Source organism: Parasteatoda tepidariorum, chromosome 1, assembly GCF_982258835.1.
Source record: "Parasteatoda tepidariorum strain Cologne lab strain chromosome 1, Ptep-v5.0, whole genome shotgun sequence".
In the NCBI taxonomy this organism is placed as follows: Eukaryota; Metazoa; Arthropoda; class Arachnida; order Araneae; family Theridiidae; genus Parasteatoda; species Parasteatoda tepidariorum.
The window spans coordinates 100834526-100853702 of record NC_141755.1 but is presented as its reverse complement, the minus strand read 5'-3'; the positions used below and the strand labels follow the sequence as shown (position 1 = coordinate 100853702).

At 30.1% G+C, this 19177-nt stretch overlaps 1 long non-coding RNA gene across 1 annotated transcript; it reads right to left on the bottom strand.

Moving 5' to 3' along the window:
- Window positions 1-2142: 2142 nt before the first annotated feature.
- LOC147816645 (uncharacterized) lies at window positions 2143-16141 on the bottom strand. Its single transcript, XR_015428586.1, has 2 exons — window positions 16063-16141; window positions 2143-2539 (listed from the first exon to the last, which is right to left on the bottom strand). It is a non-coding gene; the product is annotated as an uncharacterized LOC147816645 (long non-coding RNA).
- Between the last annotated feature and the right edge of the window lie 3036 nt (window positions 16142-19177).

The following is a 19177-nucleotide window of genomic DNA, read 5'->3' as shown; positions in this document are numbered from 1 at the left end:
TTCCACTGTAAAGTGCTTGACTTCGCGTGCAGGTCGTCGGGCTACCGAAGCGGGGATGCCACCCCCTCTTCAGAGGATCAAAATTGTGATGGCATGGATCAAAATTGTGGATCCTCAGGGATGTTTCTCAGACCGTCGCCAGTAGCCCATTGTGCAGTGCTAGTGCGACGTACCTACCTACCTGAGGCATGGAGGTAGCGGGTTCGAATACCTCTATGGATTTCTTTCGTGCTATCTGTTCTTCTATGCATTTGTCTCGGGTTTATAAGTCGTTTTTTGCACAAAACATACAAACCTGTCTGTGTATGTTTATAAATAAACTAAAATATTATGCAGCTCGTGCGATTCTGAATCGTTTTGTCTATTATTTGTTCTGCTTAAAATTCAAATAATGGATAGTGGCTTGTTTAAGAACCAAGTTAGTCCGATTTTTTTTAATGCTTTTTTTAGGCAAAGGTAGCTGCTTCGCTAAACTTTTTATTTTTAAATTTCCACGAGCAATTTGTAAATCTGGACTTCTCAGATCCAGCTATTTTCCGAGTCATCAAAACTTAATTTATTTGATTACAAAATCAACAGAACTTATCAAGTCTTGTTCTTCCTTCGCTTCTACCTACCAAAGATTTATGAATTTCCAAATATTGGGTCAATGTCTTTACTGGAAAAAAAATCAACTGTTGAAAATCTAACTTTTTTGTAAGTGATGCTCTTGAAGACTTGAATTGCTGACTTATATTAAATACTAAAAAGTTTGGGTAAGTGAATTTAATACATTTTGAATCTTGCACTAACTTAAATTTGTGTTCTTTAGAATATAGAGAAAAAAAATTTTACTTAGCAGAATTCTACAAATCCTTGACGTCCTAAGAATTTTTTTTAAAAAGGAAATAATCTTTAATTACTCATGTCTATCGATTGTATTACATGTATAATATCTGTAACAAAACATTCGTTACCATTTTGCGGCAAAAGTCGATATTTTTTATTCTTATATTTAATAAAATCCAATTTATTTCATTTAAATCAGATTTTTTGTTTTATTAAAATATTTTTTAAAGATACCTTGAGAAATTTTATTTTACAATAAGTATAAATTTATAATTATAATTAAAAAATTACATTGCTGTTTTAAAAATTGTTTCAGTTACATATAATGTCTGCAAAAAACCAAGATGTTAAAATGACAAATTAGTGATGCCTTTCATATCTTAACGACAGGTTGGCAAAATAAGTAGAATTATTTAACTCGCCAATTTAGATTTTTTTTATGTCATACAGAGTAATTTTTTTAAGAGTCAGAAATACATTTTATATATTAAAATATGGTTTTGAAGAAACTGCAATTAACTTTCACATTGTTCATTATTATCCTTATTAAGAATCCAAAATAATAATACTAATTTTTAAAGTGTCAGTGCTGTAATTGTAGTACACACTGCAAATACTAATGTATTTTTGCTAATTTAAACTTATTTACATAACAATATATTTATAACCAAATTTAAAAATGTTAAAATCTAAATTTAAAATGCTTAGTAAACTTTTTCCTTGATTTCTCTTTAGAAAAAATTTATTATTTTTCTTTAAAATCGGTTGATTTAAATCAAAGAACACTGATTTGAGGTAGAGCAAACAGATCAAGTTTCTGTTTTGTTAATTTAATTGTATTCTTTGTATGTAAAATAAAATTATATAAATAAACCAGAAGTATTTCTAAATCGAAACGACCAGAATTCTTAACTTAATCATTGATCGAAAAATAAGTTATTTAAATCAGATCAGAATTACTGTGAATCAGTTGTGAAATAATGATATGTCTACATCTGAAAAACGAAACAACCCATTTACGATTATTAAATTTATAGTACACTGTTGTAAGAAGTTAAGAGAATTTGCAGACTTGGTCGATTATCACTAGAACTACAGGACCGATTTTAATGAAATTTGATTTGTACATACATTGATATTTGTTTCGTATTGTATTAATGTATGTACAAATCAAATTTTTCATTAAAATCGGCCGATGTAGTTCTAGAGATAATCGGCCAAGTCTGCAAATCCTCTTAATTTCTAACACCAGTGAATTATCATAAAAAATTTTATTTGTTAAAAGCACATTAAAAAATAATAAACACCAAGACGTCAGTTAAGACATATACTTTATTTTTTTTTTTAAATGAACAGTTACTTTGAGTGGATAAGCGTGTGTTTCTAAAACATGAATTGATTTGACATTCTATTCTGACACTATAACAGAAATTTTTTCATGAAGCGTAAGGAACTCTTATACATAGAATAAATCTGCAAGAAAAGAACTGGACAGTGAATTACGAAGAAGTGCCGACAAATACAAGTGATAAAACAGACGAGGTTAAATGCTAACAACCACACTTCCCGTCAGTACACTTGCAATCTTCGCCGCTTTTGCAACCGCAGGGTTTTGTTTGCTTGCAGCAATCACCTGATGCCTTGTCGTCGTGGCATGGACCCTTGCCATTCTGACAACAACCTTCGTCTTTGCAACACTCCTTGGGCTCAGCTAGAAGGAAAGAAAAATAAAAATTAATTTACCTGAAACATGATTGAAAAAAACAAGAAAGATTTAACAGCTTCGTGTACTATTTTGTACGTTCACGTACGTATTGTACAAACTAAACTGCTGTTTGTAGAAAATGCAACACCATGAAGGAATCATCAGAATCAAATGAAATTCGCAGCAAATGTCAATTATAGGATATTATGCAAATTAATAAAGTTTCAGAGCCATCGCGCGTGCGTGGCGCGCGCAGCGCCCTCTGAATTGATGCTGAAAGCGTATAAATAAAGTGCTGTAGCGGGACGTTGAAAATAGTCTATGATTATTTGTTAGTGGAAAACGTTTAGTGAGACCTGAGTATGCCTCCACGACGGAAGAATAAGAAATTCAAGCAACTTACGGAGTTTGAACGAGGGAGGATAATCGGCCTTCGAGAAGGAGGATTTTCCTATCGCGCAATAGCAGCTCGTATGCAGCGGAACAGTTCCACAGTGATGCGAGTTTGGAAGCAGTGGACCGACGAGCACCGAACAACTCGAAAAACAGGCACTGGACGACAGAAGGTGACGTCAGAGCGCGATGATCGACACCTGCTCCGCATGGCGGTGAATGATCGCACAGCTTCCTCCAGGCAGCTGGCAGCACATTGGTCTACTGCTACAGGTGTACAATTGTCGGCTTCGTCAATTCGTCGTCGTCTGCTGCGCCGTGGATTGCGTGCAAGGATGCCATTATACAGGATTCCCCTCACGGCGGATCATCGACGGCTGCGTCGGCAGTGGGCTCTTGAGCACAGAGACTGGCGAGCTGATTGGCACCAAGTTGTCTTTTCAGATGAATCACGCTTCAATTTGTGGACCCATGATGGCCGTGTTCGTGTTAGACGTTATGCCGGTCAACGCTGCCTTCCTGAGTGTATTATTGAACGACATAGTGGTCGAACAACCGGAGTTATGGTCTGGGGTGCGATTTCGTATCATGGACGATCCAATTTGATACGAATTGAGGGTAATCTCAATAGCAACAGATACGTCCGTGAAGTGCTACAGCCCGAAGTCGTTCCTTTCCTTCAAGGCATCCCTGGAGCTATCTTTCAGCAGGATAATGCACGCCCACATGTTGCGCGGACTGTTAGAGACTTCTGTTCAGCACAACGCATGCAACTTCTTCCTTGGCCTGCTTATTCGCCGGATACGTCGCCTATTGAGCACGTGTGGGATATGGTTGGTCGGCGTCTCACTCGTGATCCGCGTCCTGCAGTTTCCAAAGACGAACTTTGGTTGCGCATACAAGCGATATGGAATTCTCTTCCTCAAGCAGATATTCAACATCTGTTTGACTCCATGCCACGTCGTATAGCAGCACTTATTGCAGCGCGTGGTGGCTGCACCAAATACTGATTTCGGACGCTTAATTTGTTTCTTTTGTTTTGAAAATTTCATCATTTATTTGTATCAGTACAAGTCGTTTCTGCATTAAATTTCATTTGATTCTGATGATTCTTTCATGGTGTTGCATTTTCTACAAACAGCAGTTTAATAGCGCATGACTGCTACGCAGATTCTCCACTTCATTAGATTCGAACCCGGTACACCTCATTGGAAGGCGAACGTTCTATTCCCTGAGCCACATAGATAAATATCGTATGATATTAAAATGGATACCAATTCCAATTTTGTTCGACATCCCAAAAAGGTATTGTACGATGTTTTCAAATACTGTGTAATGCCGATCGATATCTCCCAGCATTTACAAACGCAGTAGGATTTCGATAAAAATCGTCAACACGATATTCACAAAACGCATTATGATCATTGCGTATTTTTAGAAAAAAAAGAAAATTAGAGTTAGTAAAAAAAATTTTGCAGTTATTTTAGTATCGGGTCATAGGCGTGTATTTCTACATGCGCTACAATAATTGTATAATAATTTTCATTATCACCATTAATTCGATTTTAATGTGCAGTTTTTTTTGTTGTTGTTTTTTTTCCTATTACAATTCCGATGTAAGAATCTTATTTTTTAGGTACTAATAGAAATTCTTTTTTAAATGTTTTGTTGCACGAAGGTAATAGACACCATTGTCAGAAAATAAAATAATGGCAAGAATTAATGTTATAGTGAGTTATACCACAAGTAAACTCATTACGCACTTCTGTTTTTCATTACGTAGAACATGAGACTTTTTTGGGGGGAAATTCAATGAGTAACTTTTTATGTTTTCCGAGAATTTTACACATTTCATGGGAGCCGCATTCAACAACAATATTTCTCTTTATCGGTGGCAATCATTTCCCTGAATCGGCAACTTTTTTCTTCCAAAAACCGCAAAAAAAATTTGGTCCGGAGGTATAAAGATTGTGGGTCATTAATATGAAATCTCATTGACTGTGACCACAGAAACTGATGTCCTGATAGCCACGCAACAATTTATTATTTTTTTTTAAATGTCTAACGTATGATTCTTACATTAAAATTTAAATAGTTAATAAATTGAAAATATGCAGAAAAATATTTTCTTATCGTAGCGTAAAGGACAATTCAAGTATCGTGGATTTTCTTCCTTCACTATTCGCCGTTGTATTTATAAGTATCGATTTTTAATAATTATAATAATAAATAGTGTTTCTTAATTTATCCGAAGGTCAGCTTGGGCGAAATTAGTGTAGAGTTTAGTATTTTAATTAGTGTAAAATTTTAAGTATCTTAAAAGATATTTAAAATTCAAAATGATATTTTACAAATTATGTTTAAGCGTTTTATGTATAATGTTTTTCTTTCTTAAAAAATAACAATTGTTTCTTCATCTGCATGCCAGGTTCGCTAAAAAAAATTATAATTCCGACCAGTATAACAACTATGTATAAATTTACAACACAAAGGATTCAAAAATAAATCTGATACATACAACGACAATTAATTGAATTTTCAAAATTTATGAACTGACATACTTTACATACAGGGGAAATCGGGTCTATAGATAAATCAGTAGATAAAAATTATGCAGGAGATACATATGTATCAGTAGATAAAAATTATGCAGGAGATCTATATGTATCAGTAGATAAAAATTATGCAGGGGATCTACATGTATCAGTAGATAAAAATTATACAGGAGATCTACATGTATCAGTAGATAAAAATTATACAGGAGATCTACACGTATCAGTAGATAAAAATTATACAGGAGATCTACATGTATCAGTAGATAAAAATTATACAGGAGATCTACATGTATCAGTAGATAAAAATTATACAGGAGATCTATATGTATCAGTAGATAAAAATTATACAGGAGATCTATATGTATCAGTAGATAAAAATTATACAAGAGATCTGTATGTATTAGTAGATAAAAATTATCGTAACAAATAAACTAAAGATTTTTAAGTTTAATAAATTTTGATACGAAATTAAAGAATTAAAATGAGGGATCGCTAATACAATGTGAAGTTGGTTGCCAAGGTAACAAGCCCGGTTTTCCACAACAAAGTTATAATTTAGTAAATCGATTCATATCAAATCGCATTTAAACAAAAAAAAAATGCTAATATTTCAAGTTAAAACCTTCGCTTTTTCCATTAGTAATTAATTAATCTTCTCGAAAACATTGTCTTAATACGTCACAAATGAAGATAGCCCAGGGTCAGTCTACTCGTGCTTGCCTTCTTTTTTCCTTTAAAATTTCTTAGGCGCCAAGAAGTTTAATTTGAGGCGCCCTTACTAAACTAAGGTCACCCATGTGATGGTCTAGCTTTACTACTGCGTAAGACTACGCGAACGCGGAAATGAAATCTTTTTTTTTCAGGGATCATTCGTTCACAAGGGCAAATATACATGTGAATGCTTTTAATATTTAGAGAAAGAACAGATAAGTGGCCCACTTTAATATTTAGAGATATTTTTTTTGTCCCTTTTAAAAGATTACGGCGACTGTTATTTACTTTTTATTTCAATTTCTTCTATTAGTTCACACTCTTCCTATATCTTGTTAAAATTTTCAATCTTTAATAAAATACTTTTTATTCATCTAAAGTTCAAATAAATTTTTTTAAACTTGGTAGTGAATGACACTTGATGTTAATACAGTTTTTTCAAATATTAATTCGTTAATTAAATGAATCAATTTTAGTTTTATGTGGGAGAAAATTTTTTAATTATTTAATAAAAAGTATCTAAAATAAAATTTTTCTTTGTTAACCTAAGTAGCAATTGACTTTTAATTTTTTTTTAAATATTACTTGTTTATCTTTAACTAAAAATAAATAAAAGAAGCCTAATTACCGATTTTGCGGCAAAAACATGAAGACATAGGAATCAATTTCGCGTTCTTGATGAGCAAATATCAAATATGTAGATTAAAAAATTTAGCAAGTAATATAGGCTGATTTGGCTTCCATTTTATATTTTAATGGTTAAAAAATACAATTCAATAGTTAGAAACAAGTAAAATACGCTGAAAGCTAATGAAAGTTTAGGTATTTAAATCGATTTCGCAAGCTAATTTAATTAGATATTTAAAATATGTACGTAAGGTTTTATTTTTTTTAACGTTGTTTGATTGAATAATTTTTTTAAATAATTTTATTTCTAAATCGAAAATGTGCACACATAAAAACTATATTTTCATGTAATTTATAAAACCTATATTCTTTTCATACTTATTGCTTACAAAAGTAATATTTTTCATATCATTTATTAAAACTATCTTTTTAATATCATTTCAAAAACATCTGCTAGAGTCTTTTTTAATTTCTTCCTCTTAGTTTAGTTAAAACTTCAAAATTACGTAAATTATGGAGGTTATTATTTTAGTGGAATGTAAACTTTTTTTAAATTTTTTTTTACCATATGTTCGGAATATTAAACAATTAATGTTACAAAACTGTTAACTCACTGGAGAAAAAAAAATTATAACAGTAGGGAAGTACACGCTACGTTTTTTTAAATAATCGTATACAAATTGAAGATGCTTTTAATTATATATGTATATAATGGCTATAAAATTACGTATACAGTAATATTTTTCTCACTTAAATGAGTCTGAACTTAAGAGCAGCTCTTTATATTTACTTGACTAAAAACACAGTTATAATAGTTTCTAATTTTAGAGCAATTAACATAAATTTACATAATTACTTTCATTAATATTTCAGATAGAAAGAAAAGATTCTACTTCCTTCATATTAATAAAAAAAGAATTATAGGAACACAATTGCATTTAATAAGTAATATTTTTGACTACTTTTTATTTCATTTTATAAATTGAAATAAGTTCCATTGAACCTAATTTTAGAATTTTAAACTTCAAGTTTGCAAGTGCTTCAAAAACCTTAAAAAAATTTTAAGTATTAAGAATACATACAGCCTTAAAAATTTAAAACGTTTTAACTAGTTTTAACAGAACTCATTTAAATAATTAAAACGAAACAAAAAGTATTCAAAACCATTACTAAGTATCTTAATAAGGAAGTCGCGTTCGTTTAATTGGCTAACATAGAAGTATAATTCTTTTTCTGTCTGGTGCGAACTATTTATTATTGGTACTATATTATGATCATAAATAACACACTGGTTCATTAATAATTCTTTAATTGCTTCAGAATTTCATTCAAAAGTTCATTGCAAGATTCATTTAATTTAGAACTCATTTTATGATAGTTCCCTCAAGTAAATATATCAAAATGGCTCAAGGTAAACGCTTCCTCAACTTTTTACTAATCAAGATTCAGTGACAATGCCAGTGGCGTAATTAATATCATCGCAGTCTCTGTGGCGCGCGGGAAAAAAATATATTACTACAAGCCTGTCGAGCATTTATAAACCTTGAGAAGGCCGCCACTGGATAATATCTTGAAACGAGAATATTCATTAATAAACTTTTGTTGTTGTTCTTTAGACATTCCACGAATCCTTCACCTTTAACCTGAGTCACGCGGGATGTTTTCGAATATTTTTTCTGGTTGTTTAAACCACACGTCAATTTCGTACCACAAACGCAATCAGACACACAATAACAAAAATATTTTGATATGTTAAGCAATTAATATTTAAAGTAAGGTGATTGAGGGTGTATTTTTTTTTTATCAAATGAAAAGCTTAACATTTTTAAATTACGTGATTGAATAATAAATACATTTATTTTCTGCTAACTAAAAAGGAAAGAAATATTTTTGTTGCGAAATGGCTGATTTATCAACCACAGAAAGAAAATATCAAAATAATGACTGCTTGTATTTCTTGCACCTAAGCAATACGCACAAAAATAATCACTTCACTAAACAAATAAGTCATAAACTATTATGACAAATTGTTAGTCATAAACTATTAACTAATATTTAGAACAGCGGTTCCCGAAAAGGTGTTACGCTGAACCCTTGGGCTTCGGGGCAGAATTACAAGCAGAGTTCCGAGGGTTTGCATTTTTTCCTAACCAGTAATTGTTTATATTCAATTAATAATCCATAATTTATTTAATATTTCGACTGCTTTTTTCTATGAAATTATTGCATCTCAAATAAATAATGAACAACAAAAATAACATGCAAAATATACAAATTACAATATATCTGGATCTTCAAATAACATGCAAATTCAGCTGCAATAATAATGCAGCTGCAATTTTTTTTTCTTTTTAATAAATATTTTTTTTTAACAATGTATTAAAGAAAAGTATATACGTAGAAAAAATTTTCCATTTGTATTTCTCATCGAACTTTTTCAATTCAAAATGAACAAACTAAATGCAAAAATTAAGATTTACTTTTCTTTAAGAAATTATTCTCAATGTTTATAAAAGTTCTTTTTTGAAAAACTATAACTGAATCAGCTTTTTTTTTAATATTCAATTTTAGTATAGCAGACCTATACCAAGAAAAAATTCATGATTTTAAAATATTTCGTTCTTCACAGTTAATATTTTTATAATAATAAGTAGCTTTTTTTTTAGTAAATTAACAGTTGCTAATGATTTTTTTTTAAATATTATATACTGGGTTTTGTTAAAAGAAATTCGATCTTTTAGGGTTCCATAGTCGAAAACAGTTGGAAACCGCTGGCTTAGAATCACCCAAACTAATTAACCCTAATAAGTAAATTTTTTTTATTATGTTATGCATAGTAATCGAGGGAATATACGAAATTATAATCCCCGCATTTAATTACAATACGCATCTGGTAAAACCTAATCAGCAAATTAACATAATTTTAATTCTTGATTTCCGCGAGCCTCATGAGGGTGAATAAACAATTTCGAGGCAATAAATGTAACACGCCGAGTGCATCGAGTTCTGCCGGTGCTTTAATTATTTCTCTGCCTTCTAGTCTTGGATTCTATATCCCTCGAAACTCACGAACGTGAATAGACAATTTAAAGGCACCCTCCAACTGCAACGGAATCTCCGTAGTTTTAGAAAATAATTTTTCTTGAGGTAAAAAAATGTGATGTATTAATATTTTGTCGCTTACTACAAGCAAATAAAAACACACATATTAAGGTCAGATAGAGAATTTGTTAAGCTCGAAATAATAAAATATGATATGAATTTTACTTTCTCTTAATGGCATTTATTCCATAAATAGATTTATTAAGTTTAATGATGTAATTTTTGTTCCATATCTGCTTCAAAATCAGTCATTTTTGTCTGAAATACTTCTAAACCTATTTACACCGTGTTCTAATTCATCCTAATTGCGCTTTAAATGGATTCAGAATAATTATTTTCTTTAATTTGTAAGTAATCTTTTATAAATTAGGGATTTTTTTTTTTTGTAAAACAGTAGGGGAGAGTGGGGTCAATTGTAACATTTTTTACTTAACGATTTTTAACTAACAAAAAATCCAATATATTATTAGTATTAATTGACAGACGAGTAAAGTAGACTATCCTCTACTAGAAAAAAAATAAATACCCGATTTTAAATGTTATTATATTAGTTATTAACAATTTTTGACAGTCGTGCAGTTGTTACAATTGTCCCCACTTACGGGGTCAATTGTAACAGTTCATAAATTCAACTAAAACATAGTTAATTATACATATTATCATAGTTGTGATATTTTTTTTTATTGATCAAAATAGTAGTGATATTTTAGGAGTAAAAATAATAATGAGCAGAGACCTTTTAACTTTAAGGGGTTAAAAATTTTAATTTATGCTGTGAAAGGTGACAAATAAAATAATGCACATGCAACATAATATAAATGATATAGGAAACTATTGGTAGTCCTTAAAGAGTTAAGTAATGGTTTGTAAACATAAGATTATTTATTTTCAGCTGTTACAATCGTCCTTTTACTTATTGTTACAATTGTCTCCAAGACGCCAGTTCAGCTTCATTTGTTAAAAACAATGCTAGTTAATTAGCAAAACTAATCTTTTTTTTATTGAAATGTTAATTAAAGTGTCCACTTACATATTCGGTTACTAATTTTTATTTGTTTAAACAAAACTACTTTGTTACAATATAATATTTTAATACCAAAAAAAGTACTTGCGTGGCGTGAAAATATCTTTTGTGTGATGTAACTCTTTCAAAAGTACATAAAAATGGTTGCCATCAGAAGTGTACAAGTAGATTTATTAAATACACCTTGTACCAAATCTAGAACCCGACACTCGAAATTTTTGCTCTGTTACAATCGTACCCTGTTACAATTGACCCCACTCTCCCCTATATATTTTGTTAGAAATGATGATATTTTGTATAAGAAGTTAACAATTAGTAATTGCAATTATGAGTAATTATTCATATATTTATGCTGCGTTAAAGTTAATTTCTAATTGTAGAAGTAGTTTAAAATGATAGTTCTTAATGCTTTCAAGGTTGAAGCTGATGCTTCAAACTGTCACGGAAGTGCAAAGTTGCAGCTCCAAATTGTTTTTAACACACAATCACATCAATGTCGTGTTAAATAACAATTTTATATCCCTTTTATATTAATATTAGTTTTTGAGAAATATTGGTTCCAATAGAAGCCGGTACTTTAATTTTAGCCAGACTTTATTATGTGGTTTAAACCAAAAATCCGGCAATAGTGCTCATAAGTCTAGATAGAGGCTTATAAGAATTATATTAGGTTAAAAAATTTCTGCTTTAATTCGCTACCACTGATGAATAATATTGCGCACGAAACTCAAACGTTGGAGGGTATGAATAACTGCAACAAGTAGCAGACGATTTTATTGAAATTTGTTTAGAACACTTCTTGAAGATATTAATCTGATATTTCATTAGAAAAGCAAGTTGAGTTAAAATAAATTTAAGTAAGGAATCGAGTTCAAGTGAATGATCCCTTCTAGTAAAAGCGGACTTGAGGGGACTTTTTAATGAATAATTTCTACGAAAACATTCTTTCAAGAACACAAAGATAACTGAACAAGAACACACCCAGTTTAGAAGGAAAATGAAACAGGCGAGACTTATAGAAGACAGGGCGTCTCAATTTATAACAAGTTGGCTGTTTTTCTTCAGGCGTGTAAATATTTGAAAGAGATGAAATCAGTTTCATCAACACTTGCGAACAATAGATGAAGCCAACCAATTCTAGTGTTTTCTCACTGAACCGAATCCTCCGACAGAAGTTTAAGAATGTTCACATAACAATGGAACATAAAACAAGCAATCGGCTCTTTAAATGGTATGATGTTCCGTAAATGTAAAAGCATGTTTTAGAAGAGAGAAAAGAAGGGAAAAAAATATTCACAATAAAAAAAATTTCATTCATAGGAAAACGAAGTGGTGGATTCAACTACTAAGGAAATGGATGTGGTATACACAATGACCAGGCACAATATAAGCAGCCAATTGAAAAAAAAAAGAACAATAATAATAATGGGATCGTTGAACTTTGTCCCACTCTTACTGAAAATACTGGAAAAAAAAAGAGAGTCAGAAAAAATTGAACTTTTTTTTCTTCTTCCTGTTCACGAACAAAAATGCTTGGAATTCTTCAATTAACGGTAGGTTGCCATTATCAAATTGAAAGTAGAGTTTAATGACACCGTAACCAAAATCGGTTAGACCACGCCAAACAGTATTATGCTATCTGCATGAGTAGATCAAAGAGTACTATGTTTGAAGAAAATAAAGTAAAATAGAGAGAGCTCTGAGGCACCTAGAGTCTGTGTTTAACTAATAAAAACGAACTTCCGGAAGCTGCAGTACAAACAATAATAAGGAAGTTTTTTAAAGTTCTGTCTACCGGTTCTTAACATTTGCCGGAACTAGTATTTACACAATTTAAAAACTCGAAATTGCGTGCAGTTCATATGCCGATAAATTTGCAGTGAGTACCAGTTCTTCGAACGAATCGAAAGGTCAATGGCTAGTTATTTTGAACCCAATCCAGAAGACAAGGTAACTCCTGTATCAAGTATTGAGAGAAATTTTGCCTTCGTGGAAGACATTTTGATGGAATTGACCCGCATTTGCGTTACATGGACAGAAAAAAAAATTCGAAACTGTAAGCCGGATGCGGAATTCGTATCGATCAGCCATCGCTGGTATTCGAACTAAAATTATGATTTTGGACAAAATTTTCGAAACTGAGTTTATTATGAATTTGAAATCCCTGTACTCTAAGGTTTCTAAAAATACTTTATTTTTGTTTGTACACTAATTCTTTACTAAGTTATAGCAGTTTTTGTATAAGGTGATAACAGACCACCTTAAACACAATATCTCGTTTTTTTTTTTTTTTTTTTTAAATAATTGTCAACAATTTTTCATGAGTGTTTCTGATTATAGCAGACATCTTTTGAACTAAAGACTAAGAGAAAAAAAGCAGAATTTTTTTTATGCATGTTTTTTCACAAAGACAAGAGCGAAAATTTTAAGAAAATTGCTTTTTTAACTACTACATTGATCCCTAACTCAGTAGTCTACGCACGTGCTTTTAAGATAATAATTCAAAACGTAGTTGATAGCCTTATAAACAAAATCCTCAAAGGATTGTTTGTTTCGAGTTATAGAAATTTTTTACAGTGCTGAGGGTATAAGTAAAAAATTGCCTTATTTCCATCTAAAAATTGCCTTTTAAAGGAAAAAAAAACTTTCAATTTCTATAAATGGACAGTAAGTTAGAGTAACTAGATTAATTTAAAGGAGACTGCATAAACACCTGTCTTGTTCCATTTTTCATTATCATAAATGCGGGCTCAATAAGGGTCGGAATGTTTTTGGCACAAATATCCGAGTTTTATGATTCACATTTGAAGTAGTTAGTTTAGTTTTATATGCAACTATATATATGTTTAATTTTATATTGCACTAATTTATTTTCATTAAAAGATTACTTAATAATTAAATGATTAAATTCAATAAAAGATTAAAATCATTAAAAGATTACTTAAAAGAGTTCGAACCTAAAAAAAGTGAAACATTGAATCTTAAATCAGTTTTAAAATTCTGTTTTAAGGTTCAGAAACATTAGCAATAAATGTTAGAAAAATGTTTCGTCGAAATAGTTGAATCCACACATTTTCAGCGGTTACAAATAACAAATAAAAACGAATTAATATCTTTGTATAAATTATTAAAATAGAAAAACATTAACGCATCTGAATATTCCTGTTATTTTGACAAGAGGTTAAGGAACAAAAATAAAAATTTTCTCATAAATAAATTAAAAATTTTTCAAAGACGCTTAATTAATATTTTCACACATACGATAAAGAAAATAACAGTTATTTTTTCTAAAACAATTGAAAGAGATATGATAAAAATTTGAAACTGACGGTTCTCTTTATTTATTTTGTTTTCACATTTACTACTGGAACGCAGTTGTAATAAAAAGAGAGATTTTGATCTAAAGATTAAATAACGAAAATGAATTAATAGATTATGAAATGATAAGATTATTAAATTAGATTACGAAAATCTCGCAACTCTAGAAATTAAATGTTTAGAACAATATGAATTTAGTTAAGATATTTATAGACGAATTACTACTCAGCATTTCTTCGACTACGATTCATATAATTCTTAATTGAATTTATGCAGAAAGGGTTTAAAAAAGGAATCAATTTTGTCCATTCTTCTACAAGAGATAAAATCATTAATTTTATGAATTAAAACTAATTATTTACAAAAATGTTACTTAAAATCCAATACATTAAAGATTAAATGACTCTCAGAACATTTAGGTAAAAAAAAAAAGAATTTTAGAACAGGACACTTGTTAAAACTAATACAAAAATAGAATATCTATAGGTTTAAAATATTTTCCAGGCGTTAAAAAGCAAGAGGGAGGCCGGGAAACCTCATAAACAACCATTCTAGATTTCAATATAAAATCATAAAATAAAACCACTTTAAAAGCCACGTATATGTAAGTGATTCTTATTTGAAAACAAAAATTTTATTAATATTAAAATTTTATTAACTTTGTAAATATGATTTTGAGATAAATATGAAATCATAAAATAAAAATCCTTAACAAAAGCCACGTATATGTGATACGACGATTCTGAAAATTAATACATTCTTTGTTTTTTTATTTTTAATTTTTTAAATATAATGAGATGAATATGAAATCAAATATTAAAACCCCGTAACAAAAGCCACGTAAAGCGAATATTATGAAAATCAATATTTTATTAATTTTATATAAAATATTAAGATGAATATGAAATCATAAAATATATCTATTAAAAAGCCACGTAGTGATACAACCATTTTGAAAATTAATATATTAATTCTTTTTTTATTTTTTAAACATTGGAGATGAATATGAAATCAAATAATAAATCTCCGTAACAAAAGCCATGTATATGTAAAGCGAATATTACGAAAATGAATATATTTTATTAATTATTCTTTTTAATAAAATATTGAGATGAATCTGAAATCATAAAATATATCTACTTAACAAAAGCCATGTATATGTGATGCGACAATTATGAAAATAAATTTTTTAATTCTTTATTTATTTTTTAAACATGATGATGAGATGAATATGAAATCAAATAATAAAACTCCGTAACAAAAGCCATGTATATTTAAAGCGAATATTATGAATATGAATATATTTTATTAATTATTCTTTTTAATAAAATATTGAGATGAATATGAAATCATAAAATATATCCACGATAAGAAAAGTCACGTAGTATACGTGATACGACGATTATTAAAATTAATATATTAATTCTTTGTTGTTTTCTTCTTATTTTTTAAATATTAGAGATGAATATGAAATCAAATAATAAAACTCCGTAACTAAAGCCATGCATATGAGAAGCGACTATTATGAAAATCAATATTTTATAAATTTTTTTAAATACATATTGAGATGAATATTTTATTAAAAAGAATAATTAATAAAATTTTGATATTTATTTTCAGTTCATATATTTGAAGATGTAGATTAGAATTAAGAAGATATATTTTACGATTAAATAATCGTAAAATATATCTACTAGAAAAAAAGCTACTTATATATGAAACGAATATTATGAAAATTATTATTTTATTAATTTGTCGTTTCTTTAAAAAAATATTATAGGAATATAAAATATGCTTACCACAGCAAGATTTTTCTACGTCAGCCATTGTATATTTTAGAAGTTCAGAAGATCTCAGGGAAGACTTTGGAAGAGCTAAGATGATAGTAGAATGAAGAATTCCTCGTGCGCTTCCTGCTTATATGAATGGAGAATAAAACCGTGTGCAAAATGTACGGAGAGACGACTGAATGACCTCACAATCGCTGTTTATTTTATTCTTTTTTTTATTTTTCTTTATCTACGGCGTGTCTCGGTTGGTTAATGATGACGATTGGAATTTTGATATGAATCATCCCTGTTGATTAGTTCTTTCTTTCTTTTCTTCTTCTTCTTTTTTATCTTTTTCCCGCCATTTTTTTTTTATTCTAGAGCGGCCTCCTTTAGGTTTAGGTTTCCCGCTCTGATATATTTATTTTCTACGAATCAGTTATTGTTGGATAAAAGTATACAGATAAATTAATAATTGCTATTTCTTTTTGGGGATGCGTTATATAATTAATTCTTGACTTCTTTTAAATTAAAAATTTTAATGGCACAGTGAGAAACAACAATAAAATAATGCATAATTTTAAATAATTTCGATTAGAATGATGGGATTTTTCATTTACTAAGATACAATCGTGATGTTTCAAAGGGCACTGTACCGTAATAAATAATAAATGAAAAGAATTATGGATTAAATGATATTAAATAAACAAGAACTCGATAGATTCCAGAATATCAGACGATATTAACTCACAAAACTATTGGCAGGCAGGCATTCTTTTGTTGGCGAGTTATGTTCAAGCTTATTTCTTTCAAAAGCTCCGTATATTAACTGTACCTTTGTCGCAGTATCTACCTCTTCGAATTTTAAAAACTTTTCGGTAACGGAATGTCTGCAATAAATTTGTTCACTCAATTTTTTGGAAAGTTTCAAAAATTTAGTCTGCTTTTCGTGCTATCTTGCTGCACTGCACTCTGTTATTGCTTAGATTAGCCTTTGTTTTCGATAATTGAGTACTTCAAGAAGATCAAAAATACCCGCACATTTGCCCTATGACATCAGTTCCAGTTGGTCGTTTTTTATTTTATTTTATAACTGTCGTTGAACAGCCGACCCAATTTTCGGGTTGACGACAACTCATGTTCAACTTCGTTGCCTTGTAATTTTGAACCCAACCCAGAAGACAAGGGAATTCCTGGATCAAGTATTGGGAGAAACTTTGCCTTTGTGGAGGATTTCTTTGATGGAACTAACCTGCATTTGCGTTTCATGGAGAGGAAGACAACGAGAACCTTCCACGGTTAGCCTGACGGCAAAGGGACTCTAACCCATGGACAGTCTACCACTTCGTCTTGTGTACAAGTGTTCGTTTTGTGAACACTTCCCAATTCTCAGATAATTTTTCCAGAATTTTTGCTACTCCGCTTTTTAAACCTGTCTAACCTGATATTCGAGCACATAAAAGTATTCTCATAAAGTCGCTTAGCAAATTCATCGACATTTGTAAAGATTCTGGGAGATTGCGGCTTCTTCGAATGGTGAACCACTTCAGTAATGATTCTTCAGCATTCTTGTGATCTGCTTTTCTCAACTTTTTTCTGCCATCTAAATTTTTTTTCATGAGCAGAAATTATTAATTGCCTATTTTTCCATAGGTTACAAACTGCAGATTTGGATAGTTTATATTTCCTGCAAATATCAGCTTGATTGCATCCATTTTCAATTTTTCTGATTTTGCCCATTTTATCATCAATGGAGAACGTTTTCTGATCGCCATATTTAAATTTAAGACACTTGTTTGCAGGATTTTTTTAACTGAACTGAGAGCAAGAAGAAGTTGAAATGAGGGCCTTATCAACACATATTAGTGTCCAACTCTTTGATCAATAATGAATAATTACTCATTCCCTCTGACAGAAAATGCATATTGATCCCACTGACACCTTACAGGTGCATCATCTGCCTGGTTTGGAAACATATCCTTGGTTTGTTTAGGGATAGGAAAATGAGATAAAAGAAGCAAACAAGAAAAAATGCTATACATTCCCCTCTATAGATGGTTTTAAAAATCGGTATATGTATTTATTTTGAAGAAGAAATTTCAAAATTATTACAAAAAAAAAAAAATGGGACAAAATTTCGACGAAAATAGAAAAAAATTCATTATATCCAACTTCCTCACTTTTTTGGTTCACTATATCCATAAAAAATACCATTATACGTGTATAGCAAGGCACGGGATTTCGTTCACTATATCCGGGAGTTCACTATAAACCGTGTTCACTATAGCGGGGTTTGACTGTTTATGTTCTACATGGTTTTGTGCCGGTCTCAAGTTAGAAATATAACTTGAAAGAACTGAAATCTTTGTTTAGGAATCTTTGTGGAAGAATAAAGTCTGTGTTGCTTAAATGAATGGATACTTGACAGGCTTGGCTTACTCGAAATGGAATGAAAAGAACAGTTGCTAACGTAATCAAATGACACGTTTCAACAACCAATCAGGATCGAGATACCTACACTATGTCACTTGTAGGAATCCCATTAATGCATTTCCTCCTTTTTTTTAAAAAAAAATAAATAATTAAGTTTAAATTGTATATTGATCAGGAAAAAAAAAAGATATAACCTAAATAAATTTTGATCTAATAATTAGATTTTCATTTATTAAAATGCAATTTTGCAATGCAATCTCATCTCTTGTTTCATAAGGCAATGCACCGAATGGGCGATGGAATAAAAAAAATATAAATTTATTGAATAAATGATGTGAAATAACCAAGAACTCAATAGATCTCAGCATATTAAACGATGCGAACTAACACAACTCTTTGCAGGTAGGTAATTATTTTTTCTTTTCTCTGTCTAACTAATTTATTTCTTTCAAAGGCTTTGAATTATTCTCTCCGTAATGGATAATCTATTGTAGTGTTTACCTTCTACGAATTAGAAGTACTTTTCCGTAATGTGTTATCAACAATAAATTCTTTCACTTAATTTTTTGAAGAAACAAGTAACTATTTAACTGTGAATTATCCCGGTTCACATTAAAAAGAAAAATACAACATTTAAGCAAACCAAATTACTTATCTGTTCTTGGTTATTCATATTTTAAGGGTCAAAAGTTTTGTTGATTTGAGATTCGCT